The sequence below is a fragment of the Ahaetulla prasina genome, chromosome 9, assembly GCF_028640845.1.
Source record: "Ahaetulla prasina isolate Xishuangbanna chromosome 9, ASM2864084v1, whole genome shotgun sequence".
NCBI lineage: Eukaryota > Metazoa > Chordata > Lepidosauria > Squamata > Colubridae > Ahaetulla > Ahaetulla prasina.
In genome coordinates, this window is record NC_080547.1 from 32,435,629 (window position 1) to 32,449,590 (window position 13,962).

General features: G+C 38.6%; 1 protein-coding gene across 1 annotated transcript in view; it reads left to right on the forward strand.

Annotated features, from left to right (window-relative positions):
• LRRTM4 (leucine rich repeat transmembrane neuronal 4) overlaps nucleotides 1-13,962 on the forward strand; it is a 464,454-nt gene that overhangs the window by 298,970 nt on the left and 151,522 nt on the right. The gene's annotated exons all lie outside the window — the stretch shown is intronic.

Genomic DNA, 13,962 nt, shown 5'->3' on the forward strand with positions numbered 1-13,962 from the left:
TTTTTTTCCAACCGCATTTTTTTCTGGCACTGTGCAGATAAATAGTATCAAACAATTTATGTTTAACATGACAGTTACTGGAGTGGTAACATTCATCTTGTTTGATTTTATTTTTGTGGGGGAGAGAGATTACAAATTAATTGTTTTTCCAAAGAAAGAAAAAAAGTGCAATTTGTCTCCTCATTGTTATTTATTTATTTTTTTGCAATGCTACAGATGCAAAAATCTTGTAGCGATGCTTTAATAATCATCTTCAATTCATGTCTGATCAGTTGAGTGGTTCAAATAAGCAGCAATTCAAAGAGAAGTATTTTGTTTGTAAATGTGAAGAGTAGCATGAGAAAAGGTTAACTCAATACTGACGATGAGATTAGTGAATTCAAAAGATCATATATGAAATTAAAATGAGGTTTATACTTGATAGCATCTTATCCATTTAATTTGAACCATAAGTAAATTGCTGCTGGTATTGTGTTCTAAGGGCTGGCATGCTCTGCAATTATTACTGTCCTTTATTTTCATTTCACTTTTCCAGCAAGAAGCTACAGAAAAACTTCTTATAGGACTCCAGAGGAATAGTGTCAATTCCTCTACAATATTGACTTTGATTCTAAGCATCTCATGCATGATTAAATCTCGTCTTTGTCTGTTGCTCACTCGGTGTAGCTGAAACCTCAAAACCTGCCTTTCGAGGCTTGTGAAAGAGTTGTGTTAATTAACCTCCAATCTCCAATCTATACTAAATGAAGATGCTTGGTGACCATGGTTTAAGCATATCCAGGAATCAGTATGCCATTTGGTGGGTGGAGAGGAATGGAGAACTAGTTAGGTGGAGAACAGCTCTGCTACGGTCTTGAATAGCAAGCAACATCATTGCACCATTTCTACTATATTTATTAAAACCTGTCTTATTCACTCCATAGCATAAGGGTGGAATATAATCAATAAAACAACAATTTTGTTGCAGAGCAGGTCCCACTTGTCATCCTTATTGATATATTCATCTTCTACCCCTCCCCCCCCTTTTCCACATCTGACTAGACACCCACTCATCTCAATGACTTTCCAGAATAACACAATAGCACAGTGATAGCTTACTTCACCGTTATTGATGGATGCCAGGGCAGCTGAGAAATAATTTTGATGGAGATCACTATAGGTTTCAGTGGGGAGGCGGAGTGCTTAAAAACATGAAAGGTGAGAGTTGTGTTGTATTCTCAAAGAATGTAATTTGTTCAGGGACAGCTCAGTTACCCCCTTCACGTCTCCCCTGCTGAGAAGTAATCTGTGGTCAAAGCCATATGGAATCGCCTGTTCATATTGCAAGAATATAAACACAGCTTTTCATTGTCTGTTCATCAAAGTCAGTTTTATGCTTTTCTCTCAGCAAGCATTTCCATGCCCTCTAAGTTATAGTTAGCATAAAAGCCATCCTATCGTTGAGAATGCATTTAGACTATTTTTTTTTTCTTCAGCAAAACTAATTTTCATTGTTTAAGAACACTATGGCAGGGGTCTCCAACCTTGGTCCCTTGGAGACTTGTGGACTTCAACTCTAGCTTTGCTGGCTGAGGAACTCTGGGAGTTGAAGTCCACAAGTCTTAAAGAGACCAAGGCTAGAGACCCCTGCACTATGGAATTTCTGTCTAGTTTTCCCCCCCCCCCTCTAAAATAGAAGTGGGAAAGAAATTAGTTTGGACTGCATTAAATGCAAACATACCTAATTCATATTTCCCGAAGCCATGCAAATGCAAATGATTCTTGGCTGATTAGCTTTGCCAAATTTGGTAATGCAATTTTCCTTTTTTTTTTTTAAGCCCAGAAACTTTGCACTGAAGGCAACTATATATAAATGTGTTATATGAGGGGGATCCATTTGCAAAAAATAGAATAGAATAGAATTTTTATTGGCTAAATGTGATTGGACACACAAGAAATTTGTCTTGGTGCATATGCTCTCAGTGTACATAAAAGAAAAGATACGTTCATCAAGGTACAACATTTACAACACAATTGATGGTCAATATATCAATATAAATCATAAGGATTGCCAGCAACAAAGTTATAGTCATAAAGCTGTACATTTTAAAAAATGAATACCTGAATTCTTTGCTTTAAATAGAGGAATTAATACATAAATATTTTCTATATATATCTTTTTAAATCAAGTTGCAAGATACGGAAATGGAACAGAAGAAGCTAGAGGTTGAGAGGAATAAGAAATGGATCTAAATGTAACTGAACACATTTATTTACTTGCACATGCACACACACACACACACACACACACACACGCACACACACCAAATTTGAAATATCTTTTCTGAAATATCCTTATTCTATATTTGCCAATGCATCTCCCAGATACATGCTGGTCCTGTCCCAGAGCAAAAAGCATGGACACATTCAGTGGTGGGATTCAGCCAGTTCGCACCACTTCGGAAGAACCGGTTGTTAACTTTCTGGGCAGTTTGGTGAACTGGTTGTTGGAAGAAATCATTAGGGCAGAGAACCGGTTGTTAAACTACTTGAATCCCACCACTGGACACATTAGATGGCAAACCTTCAAATTTTAGCTTTTCAGAATTGCGGGGTCCTTGCTCCTCCCAAGAAATTATATTTTTGAGAAAGATAAAAGTGCTTTTTTTCTTTTACTTTTGGCAGGCAAGAAATGATAAGTTCAACATCTTGTCATTGCAGTCTTAATGCTATTTTTTTCCTCAAGCAAGACTAACCTGAAAATGTAGCACTGAGAAAATTTGATAATGTTCTTCTTTGTAATTACCCTTGTAATGGTTCCAAGCCTAACATTTGTTAGATTGGCAACTAACTGATTTCTTTTGGGTAATGAATCAGGGCAGCGGAGTTTGGTGTTGACTATACCATATATATATATATATGTCTATATACATATATATATATGTCTATATACATACATATATATATATATATATATATATATATATATATATATATATATATATATATATATATACACACACACATATATATATATATTCCTATATATATATATATATGCTTATACCTTTATATACTATATAACCTTTCTGTATGATACTTACATATATTGTTGTGACAAAAATAAAAAAATAAAAAAAAAATAAATACCGGGGATCTCCAACCTTGTCAACTTTAAGACTTGTGGACTTCAACTCTCAGAATTCCTCAGCCAGCTTTGCTGACTGAGGTATTCTGGGAGTTGAAGTCCACGAGTCTTAAAGTTGCCAAGGTTGGAGACCCCTGGACTATAAGACTTGGTGGAGAACAGAGTCCGTTCTTTGGCAGACAGGTAGGTGATCTGCTCACTGGCCAGCATTTATTATAAGAATGGTTTGAACTGCATGGCTGTCTGGATGATGCAGTGAATTGGCAGCAGAACAATGACAGTTGTTCTGTGGCAACGGGCATTGGGCTGGAGGTGCTGCCACTCAGCTGAAGATGTGGTAGTATTGTGCTATGGGCAGCAGTGCTATTGTGCTCTTTGTCCAGGAAGATGTGGAGTTGGGTTTAGAATTGAACCTAAATTTTCAACGTAACCATTCTGGGGAGTAGAGATAACTAGTGAGTGACAGCAAGAGCAGAAGTGGTCCAGTGGATGGTGAAGTGAACTTGCATCTTTTAACGTTTATAAGGCCTGCCACATCATAAGCAACCCTCTTGCCTGTCATACACTACAACTGGTCTCAAAAGGGTTGAAATGTGTGCTACTTACACCTGTCATCTGCTCCAGAGACTTCCTTCATTTTTCCCCTGAGAAATTTGTTGAGGAAAGGAATATTATCCCCTTGTTACTAGGGTCCAAGACCAGTACAACCTAAGTACCTAAGTACAATTCAAAAATATAATACTATCACAACAGTTTAATACATAGTGTATTTCTATTTCTTTTTAAATGGAAGTGATGTAATTTTATAGCCAAGGTATAAAACTTAGCAATTTAAAAAGAGATTTCAGAACACCTGTCATGTAAGGGGAAAAAAATCTCAATAATATTGATTGGAGCACCAGCAGTCTTTCTGTTAGAGGATGAATTAATTGCTTCTGCATAGAATTTACACATTAAGAAAAAACAGATTGTAGGTTCACTAGAATTACAAAGTCTTGGTCTAAGAACTACAGGAGTTCTTTTATAGCTGCCATCCATAATTGCAGAAGGGTAGGCAATAAATCATGTTCTGGAAAAAGCCCATGGTAATAGTTGAAGAAATGAATAAGACTTATGAACTTCAATCAGGAAAAACCTGATTGGTGGTGGGATCCTACAGGTTTAACAACTGGTTCGCTGAGCACGCGCTTCACCTGGACCGGTCCGAACCAGTAAAATCCCACCACTGGACCTGATGGATAACTCTGAGGTGCTGGCATTGGTTGGGATGCAGATATTTGCTCCCTCCCCCAACTAATGCGCTCACAAAGAGGGACTCCTTAGGGTGCTGTCAGCCAACAATGTCGGCTGGCGGCGCCCAGGGGAAGGGCCTTCTCTGTGGGGGCTCCCACCCTATGGAACGAACTTCCCCCTGGACTTTGACAGCTCCCTGACCTTCGGACCTTTCGCCGCGAACTTAAGACGTATCTATTTTCTCGCGCAGGACTGGCCTAAAATTTTAATATTTTAAATGATTTTATGGGTTTTTAATTTCTAATTAGTTTTGTAGGGTTTTTAAATGTATTTTAAATAGTTGGGCCAAATTTAAATAAGTTTTTTAGTTATTGTTTTTAGTTGTATAGTATATGTTTTGATTGTTGTTTTATTTGGCTGTTAACCGCCCTGAGTCCTTCGGGAGAAGGGGGGTATACAAATTAAATTAAATTAAATTATTATTATTATTATTATTATTATTATTATTATTATTATTATTATTATTATTATTATTATTATTATTATTACTATTATTATTATTATTATTATTAGGAGGGAGTGGTCAGAATGGGACAACTCACCAAAGTCAACTCACTATGGCCAACTCTCTACAACCAACTTGCCATGGTCAACTCACCATGGCCAATTCACTGCGGCCAACTCATTACAGCAAAGTCACTGTGGCCAACTAACATTGGACAACTCACTGCAGAATTCACTTAGTTACTTTTATTTTTGTTGGCCACATTTTCATCAAAATTATTTTATCTCTTGTATCAAAGAAAATCATTCCTATGTCTACCAGCTTTTATAATCCTTTGATGAATAATAAAAAGAAGTAATCCTGCATTGAATTGTCCAGTGGTGAGTTGTCCCATGGTGAATTGGCCACAGCGCATTCTCCTATGGCATGTTGGCTGCAGCGAGTAGGCTGTGGTGAGTTGCCCATGCCAAGTTGGATTCAGTGTGTTGCCCTAGATCCGGAAGTTGTAGTAATCCCCAATTGTCCCAATTTGGTAGAGAGTGTAGCTGTAGGTACATAAATAAATTTGTTCTAAGCACAAATCATAATGTACAGTATAGCATAGTGTTTTAGATGCAAAAAGTGCTAAACAAATTAAAGCTGGACTATGAAAAAAAAACCCTCAAATATTTCTTTTTAACTTTTAATGACAACATGTAACCTGACTATTAACAGGGGAAAACAATTCTGCATGAAGTTAATTCAATTATTTCAGACACAAGTCCTTGAATTCACCTACCAGTAGTAATTTATCCCTGATCTCACCTGAGAGATGGGTCAGGGGAAGACATAGTGAATAATGTCTTCCACTTGAACAACACAACACGGTCAAAGAGACTGTTCAACAAGAAACTTACAAATCTTCCTTAAAGTTTAGCCAAAGGCGTGGTTTGCAAGCAAAAGCATGTAGTAACTTTGTTTAGTGGGAGACTTCAGACATTGTATTGTTAACCAGACATTGGGAAAGGCTTCTATATTTTCTGTAGTGATGAAACCAAGATGAAGGTTTCGATGTTTGTTGTGCAGTAGTATCGTTTTTAGTATACCTTTCAGAAAGTGTATCTCTAATAATTTTCCCTTCCAATAACTGACTTCCCCGAAAGGGGGTTAAGATAGGAGGCAAAAGTTCAGCCAATGATTCTCAATTGTGTAATGGAGGAAAAGAAAAAGGGCAGAATTCTTGAAGGCTTTCTAGTTTCTCATAGTGGCCCAATGATGCAAGATACAGAGTGATGGAAGATAAAACTACTTCCATCCTCAAAAAAGTGTCCTTGGGAAGTACCAAACTCTTCCTTATGAGTAATAACCTTCTCATCCCTTCCACGTATCTCAGCCTCATATAACATCTCAGTTGTCACCTTTCCCTGGGATATTTTACATGAATCAGCTGCCCTCCTTTGGAATAGAAAAATTTACACATAGGACCAAGAGTGTATTGGGGAGCTCCTTAAACAATGGTTAAATATCTTTTCCATCCTGGGAAAAGAAGGTACTTAGAGATTTTAGTAGCACTAGTGACTTATATACTACCATTTCATGGTGCTTTACAGCCCTCTCTAAGTGGTAATGTCAACTCGCAAAGCATCCCTGGCCAGCTCTTGAGTTGCTGTAGGCAAGGGGGATGGGAAAACGGCAAAGCAGCATGGCAGCCAAAAGCAAAAGCACATTCCAGACATGTCTCTCTCAAGGCTGTCTCCCAGGGTTCCCCACAGCAGCCAGAGGGGAGTGATCTCTACAAGCCGCAAAATTGTGCCATTGGCTAATGTGACTGATGACACACCCTGGGGGGAGGTGGAAAACAGGTTCACGTCTGGGCCGTAAATTAATTGGGGTCAGAGTTGACTTCACTTGGAACGTGCCGACATGAAGCTCCTAATAAATAACTGGATTTCTTTTGAAGCATGGCTCGAGGCTCATGATTTAATTAGGGCATCCGTCGGAACCCTGAGAGGTTTACAGAGTCAGCATATTGCCCTCAACAATCTGGGTACTCATTTTACTGACCTCTGAAGGATGGAAGGTTGAGTCAACCTTGAGCCAGTCATGATTGAACTCCTGGCAGTAAGTAGTGAGTTGTTGTTGGTTTTTTTTTGCATTTATATCCCGCCCTTCTCCGAAGACTCAGGGCGGCTTAAACTATGTCAAGCAATAGTCTTCATCCATTTGGATATTATATACAAAGTCAACTTATTGCCCCCAACAATCTGGGTCCTCATTTTACCTACCTTATAAAGGATGGAAGGCTGAGTCAACCTTGGGCCTGGTGGGACTTGAACCTGCAGTAATTGCAAGCAGCTGCTGTTAATAACAGACTGTCTTAGCAGTCTGAGCCACTCAATACTGCATTCTAACCACTGTGCCACCATGTAAAAAGGAACTTTGCTGTATCTGTTGGCACTAATTGTCTATCCGTGTTTATTATTGTTTCTACCAAAGACTGCTATCTTGGTCATATAATTTATCTTCTTTTTCTCATTCACAATAAGCAATAATTTGGTCAATAGTCTTCTAAGGCCAACCTTGCCATAGGAAATAAGGGACATGTCCCAACTTACATGACATTTTTTTGTGAACAGTCTACTGAATAAGAGGGAGAAGAAGCTTTGTGACTTCATGACATTGTGGTATTATTATTATGAAAATGAAAATTAAATTAAAAAAGGGGACAAGTAAACAGCCCAATCTGACTCCTGTTTCCAATGAAATAGGATCTGACAGAGACCCTTGAGAGTGCATTCTTACTCTGACTGTAATATCAATGGATAATTTAATTCTTAATTTGAGAAGACACATATCTATGTCTGTCCTTGAAAGTTTCCCGCATAATTGGGACCTGTCAAATGAATCAAAAACAGAGGTGAGATCAATGAATGTGACATAGAATTTTTTTCTGTCTGTCCATTGATATATTTCTGAATAGGAGCCTTCAGAATGTGCCCTGATCTACTGAATTTTATCCTTTTCAAAATCCTGCCTGTTCCAGGTGGAAAAGTTTTGTTTCTTCATCCTAATTTTCTAAATTATTCAAAATATGTCAGGCATAAACCTTAGAAGGAATATTTAGCAATGTAATTGGAAGGTAATTGGCAGGTTCCTACCAAACATCCTTTTTGAAGACTTTTGAAGGTATATGGTTTCCAATGGGAAGATACAACATATTTTATCTATTTTTGAGAAAACTCTAGGCAGAATAAGAATCCAACAGGAATCATTCTTCTTAAATACTTTTGGAAATATTGTATCCTCACTAAGGGGTTTTCCAAATTCAGAACTGAAATCAATGATTGACATTCAGGTTTTGTAACACCTGGAACATTTTAGTTTCGCACTTAGTTCAATAGAGGCTATAATCAGCTTAGTATATGGGCAACTGAGAGCTAGATAGTGTAGTGGAAATGGACAAAGAGTTCAACTCCCACTTAGTCCCAAAGCCCCTTGAGTGACCTTGGGTCAGTCATCTTCTGTCAGCCCTGGGAAGAAAAGGCCAGGGTAAACCACTTCTGAAAGACCTATTGCAACACCTTTTGGGGAGAAACCTCTGAAATTGGTGTGTCAAGAGTTAATACATTCCAGTGACTCTCTGTCTTTGCCTAACTAATTTTTATTTTGACTTCCAGTTGCCATGATTTAACCTTTTAGACGCTTCTGAAAGTCTTGAAAAGAAAACTGCAAGGACTTGTCCATGCAGTCAACAGGAATCAACACTGACTCAAGGACACACACACTTGCACACAAAGAACAAGTATAAATTCTTCATTTCCCCCACCCCCAGTGGATGGGGCTATATTAAGATTGCTAGCAGCATCTATCATAGAGAACCAGTTTGGTATAGTGCTCCAGGTGCCGACTTAGAAATCAGGAAAATGTGGGTTCTAGGTTTGCCTTGGACATGAAAGCTCAACCCATCTCACAGGTAGTGGAGAAAATGGGAAGCAGGAATATTGGCTATGTCTACCATGTTTCCCTGAAAATAAGATCCTGTCTTATATTTTTTTTTGAACCCAGAAATAAGCACTTGGCCTTATTGTGCTCAAAAGCCCAATTGGGCTTATTATCAGGGGATGTCTTATTTTGGGGAAAACAGGGTATCATCTTGAGTTGATTAAATATGTAAAAAGGTGGGATAAAAGAAACTAATAAATTAATACAAAAATAAGGTTGGGCGTTAGCATACTGAAAGATGCAAAATGGTGTCGAGGGTACAATATAGTTGAAGTGATCTTAGATCAATACATTTAAGCTTCATAAGCCAAAGTAACACTAGGCATTTCTACTGAAAATTATCTGATGGAATGTGAAAATATAATATAATATAATATAATGCTCCAGAATGGATGATAAGAGTTTTTCTGCAATACTTACCTGAAAAGTTTTCTAAGAAATCAAAATTTTCCTTATGCACAACTTTTGTAGATTTCAAAAGTGTATATGATTCCATTTCCAGAAGTAAATTTTTTAAAAAATCTGAAGGCTATAATACTTGACAAAAAGCTGTTGTTGCTTGTTAACAACCGATATAACCATACCTTGAGAATCAGATATAATTCATTTGGAAGTTTTCCAGTACACATTCATGGAGTAGAGCTCTCCACATGCCTAGCAGAATTGTATCTTGGCACTCCTGTTTTCAGTGTCTGCATTATTATTATCAAGCCAGGATTGCAGTTAAGTGGAGAAAAATGGAGATTCTGTAAATACCTTGAATTCTTGGAAGAAAGGTAAAATGGATGGATGGATGGATGGATCAATCGATCGATCGATGGATAAATGAGAGAAATGAGATGAGGGAGGGAGGGAGGGAGGGAGGGAGGGAGGGAGGGAGGGAGGAGAGTTGGAATCGTCATCACTTTAAAGCATGTATTATATTGGCAAATCTGGCTGATTGCTAGAGAACTGGAGTCATTTTATAACAATTTTCTTTAATTATGAAATTTGCAGTAAAGTTGTTATTAGTCTTCACCGGAAATTTCCCTTGTTACTTATTGTTGGTGGAATCCATATTATATATCCTCTTTAATCGTACAACCTTTGACTTGTTCAGTTTCAGAATAAATTTTTATTGGCAATGTATAAATAAGCCTTAACAATGTCTAGACTGTTGTTTTATAACATTGCTGAATTCTGTCAAAGCCCTTACAAATCCTTTTTATAGCCCTTTATATTTCTTTACACGCTATAGTGATAATCAGTAAATATTGAAACCGACGAGGCAGCAATTTGTACAAGTTCTTGCTGCTTTTTCATAGTGACAACAGCAGGGTCAAAGTGCTGTGTCACAAACTCTACCTTCATCTATATGTGCATGATATGACAGATGTGCAGCAAGGGTGACCTTTTCTATCTAATGCCACAATATTCCTTTTGTCAGTTTCCCTTGCTCTCCTAATCAACCTTCTGCAATGAAGAGTTTCTGTCCATTCTTGAGTCATTTTTCACAAAGCTTTAACCTAGTTTTATGTACTGGCAAACCTTGAAATCTGCAAGGATAGCAAAGACTCCATTGATCCAAAGTTCCACAACTTTTTAAATAATAATAATAATAATAATAATAATAATAATAATAATAATAATAATAATAATAATAATAATAATAATAATAATAATACAGCTAGTCCGCAGCTTACAACCATTCATTTAGTGGTGTGTTCTGGCCCAGCTCTCCAAACATGACAAACCCTCTAAGTTAACTCAAAGATTCCTTTATTAGGAGTGCCAGCAGCCCCAGCAAAAAGTTTCTCTTTCAATGCAGGCTAACAAATATGTCCAGCAAGGAGAGATGAATAGTTGTCTGCCACATCTATTCATCTCCACCCTCTGCCTTTTATCCCCAGAGCTAAGGTGGGGCTTCGCTAGCAGCGAGGGCTTTTCTGTCCCAAGGACCGGCCCATAGATTTCCACTGCTCTCCTCTCCTCTACTGTCTGTGCATATGTACATCAGGCAATGGGCCCAGCTGCTCCTCTTCTTCCACATCAGCCACCTCCAGACCGGGGGACTGTTGGCTCTCCACCTGAGGACTGATGAATGGCCAGGCTCTGCCTCTGTCTCTCTCTCTCTCTCTCTGCCAGCTCCATTTCCTCTTCCCCTTTGGCGCTCTCAGATTGACTTCATGCTGCCCCTGACTCCCACACCTCCTCCTCATCTGATTTGGCTCCTGGAGGGGCCGATGGCTGACAGGCCACAACAGGTTGTTTGAAATTTTAGCAGCACTGAACAAAGTGGTTTACATTGGTCCTCGAACTTCTGACCATCACAGTGGTCAGAAGTTCGAGGACCAATGTAAACCACTTTGTTCACAGTGTTTTCATCACCACTTGATCAAAATTGGGGTGCTTGGCATCTGTCATGTACTTATGATGGTTGCAGGATCTCAGGATCATGGGATTTGCAACCTTCCCAGCCAATTTCTGGGGTGGGGGGAGTCAGTGGGGAAAGCTAGATTTACTTACTGATCATGTGATTCATTAAACTGCAGTGATTAGCTTAACAATCACACAAAAAGGGTCATAAGATTGGGTGCAACTCACTTAACAACTGCCTTGGCTAGTGATGAGAATTCTGGTTCCAATTGTGGTTATAAATTGAGGGTTAATTGTTGACAATTCAGGATTAATATGTCAATGAAGACTCAATCATCCAGGCTGAAAGTCCTCAGTTTATGACCACAATTGCTCCCAAAGTTTCTGTTGCTAAGTGTTTATTTGTTAAGTGAATTTGCGCCCATTTTACGACTTTCCATGCCACATTTGTTAAGTGAATCACTGCAGTTGTTCAATTAGTAACACGGTTGTTAAGCGAATCTAGCTTCTCTATGGGCCGTGGTGTGGCTCAGGCTGTAAGAAGTCTGTTATTTTTTTTCCATAAAAAAGTTTTATTTTTACAATCATGTCAAACAACTCATTCAATGTACAGTTTTATACAATTAGTCGGGCCTGCCCAGTCACCACCCCCCTTTTTAACACTCTTCCCTCTTCTACCTTCTTTTACTTTCCAGACCTTCCTCTCCTTATCTTATCTACATCCTCTCCTCCCTCCACCCTCCACCTTCCTTCTCCCTCTTCTACCCCTCTTCCTTCCTCTTCTCCTCTTTCCTACCTCCTACTCTCTCTTTTCTCCCTCCCCACTGTTCTAAAATGGTATCTGGGCAGACCCGACCCTACATTAATTATATTTATACATCTTCAATAATCCCTGTACATTAACCATCACTCCATCTCTAGCCCCACCCCCCCAATCCCCCTCCCCCTTACCCCCCACCCCCCACCCCGAAGAAGCCTGTTATTAAAACACAGCTGCCTGCAATTACTGCAGGTTCTAGTCCCACCAGGTCCAAGGTTGACTCAGCCTTCCATCCTTTATAAGGTAGGTAAAATGAGGACCCAGATTGTTGTGGGGGCAATAAGTTGACTTTGTAAATATACAAATAAAATGAGACTATTGCCTTACACACTGTAAGCCGCCCTGAGTCTTCGGAGAAGGGCGGGATATAAATGTAAATAAATAAATAAATAAAAAAATAAATAAAGATGTTGATGTTGCTTGTCAGAAGGTTGCAGAAGGGGTTCACATCATTCCTGGACACTGCGACCATCACAAATAGGAGGCAATTGCCAAGCATCCAAATGTAAATCCTGTGACCATGGGGATGCTGCAACAGTCATAAGTGTGAAAAATGGTCACTTTTTTTAGTGCCATTGTAATTTTGAGCAGTCACTAAATGAACTGTTGTTAAGTTGAGGAATACCTGTATCCTAAAGGTTAAATCATGGCAATTGGACCAGATTTTGGTCCAGTTGCCATGATTTAACCTTTTAGATAATTCAGGATTAAGTCTCCCTTGTGCTTAGATCATACCTACCCTTTATCCAAGCCTAGCAGGAGAGAAAGGGCCCCCAACAGGTTCAGATATTTGTATCTCTCATTTAAACATTTAATTGGATCACTAGCTGCAAAAAAAAAAATGTGGTTTTTTTTTAGAAGTATACTTTCTATCTAATAAGCAAACAGCAGCCACTGACCTGGAAAGAAGTCTGGGTGCAAATGATTATCCTGCTTTTTAAAAAGCAGAAGAAGAAATCCCTAGCATTTAATTGTATAGCCTGCCTAAAAGAAAGGTGGATACTGTAATTTCTGAGACTACCAAATTCTGTTATCCCCATTGTTGACCTTTTATCAGCAGAATTAAAATCTTGTTGGGGATTTGCTGTGTCCTTCAAAATGCAGTAGGTTGCAAGACAACGAAAGCGGAAGGCTAGGAATGGCTTTTATCTTTGCTAATAGGAATCTAATGATACCATGGTCTGTCTGTAATTGGATTTCTGCTTCAGATCCATGATTAGGAAGATGGCTAAACAAAGAGTGTAGAAGCTGTCTGCAAAAGTTATGTACAGTAGTAATTGAATGGAGAGATGGGATTAAAAAAAAAACCTTGGGAATTATCAAGTGGGCTGAAATGGAATCAGTAAGTGCAAGAAAGAATGGAAAGTGCTCTCTTGGGAAAAAAGGAAGGCAAACAGAAATAATAATTCACAATTAGAAAAATGTACTGAGGTTAATATTAAGTTTGTTTGCTTAAAAGTTCTCTGTTAAAAAATCTTTTTTCCTTCTTCTTGATGATGAGGACTACCAATAATACCATTAATACAATTGAGCATGTCCAGAAATATTTCACAAGAAGAGTCCTCCACTCCTCTGCTCGCAAAAAAGTACCTTATGCCACCAGACTTGAAATTCTGGGTTTAGAAAATTTAGAACTACGCTGCCTTCCATATGACCTGAGCCTAGCTCATAAAAATCATCTGCTACAATGTCCTACCTATCAAGGACTTCTTCAGCTTCAACCACAACAATACACAAGCACACAATAGATACAAACTTAAGGTAAACCGCACCAAACTCGACTGCAGAAAATATGACTTCAGCAACAGAGTTGTTAATGCTTGGAATACACTACCTGACTCTGTGGTCTCTTCCCAAAACCCCCAAAGCTTTAACCTAAGACTGTCTACTGTTGACCTCACCCCATTCCTAAGTGGTCTGTAAGGGGCATGCATAAGAGCA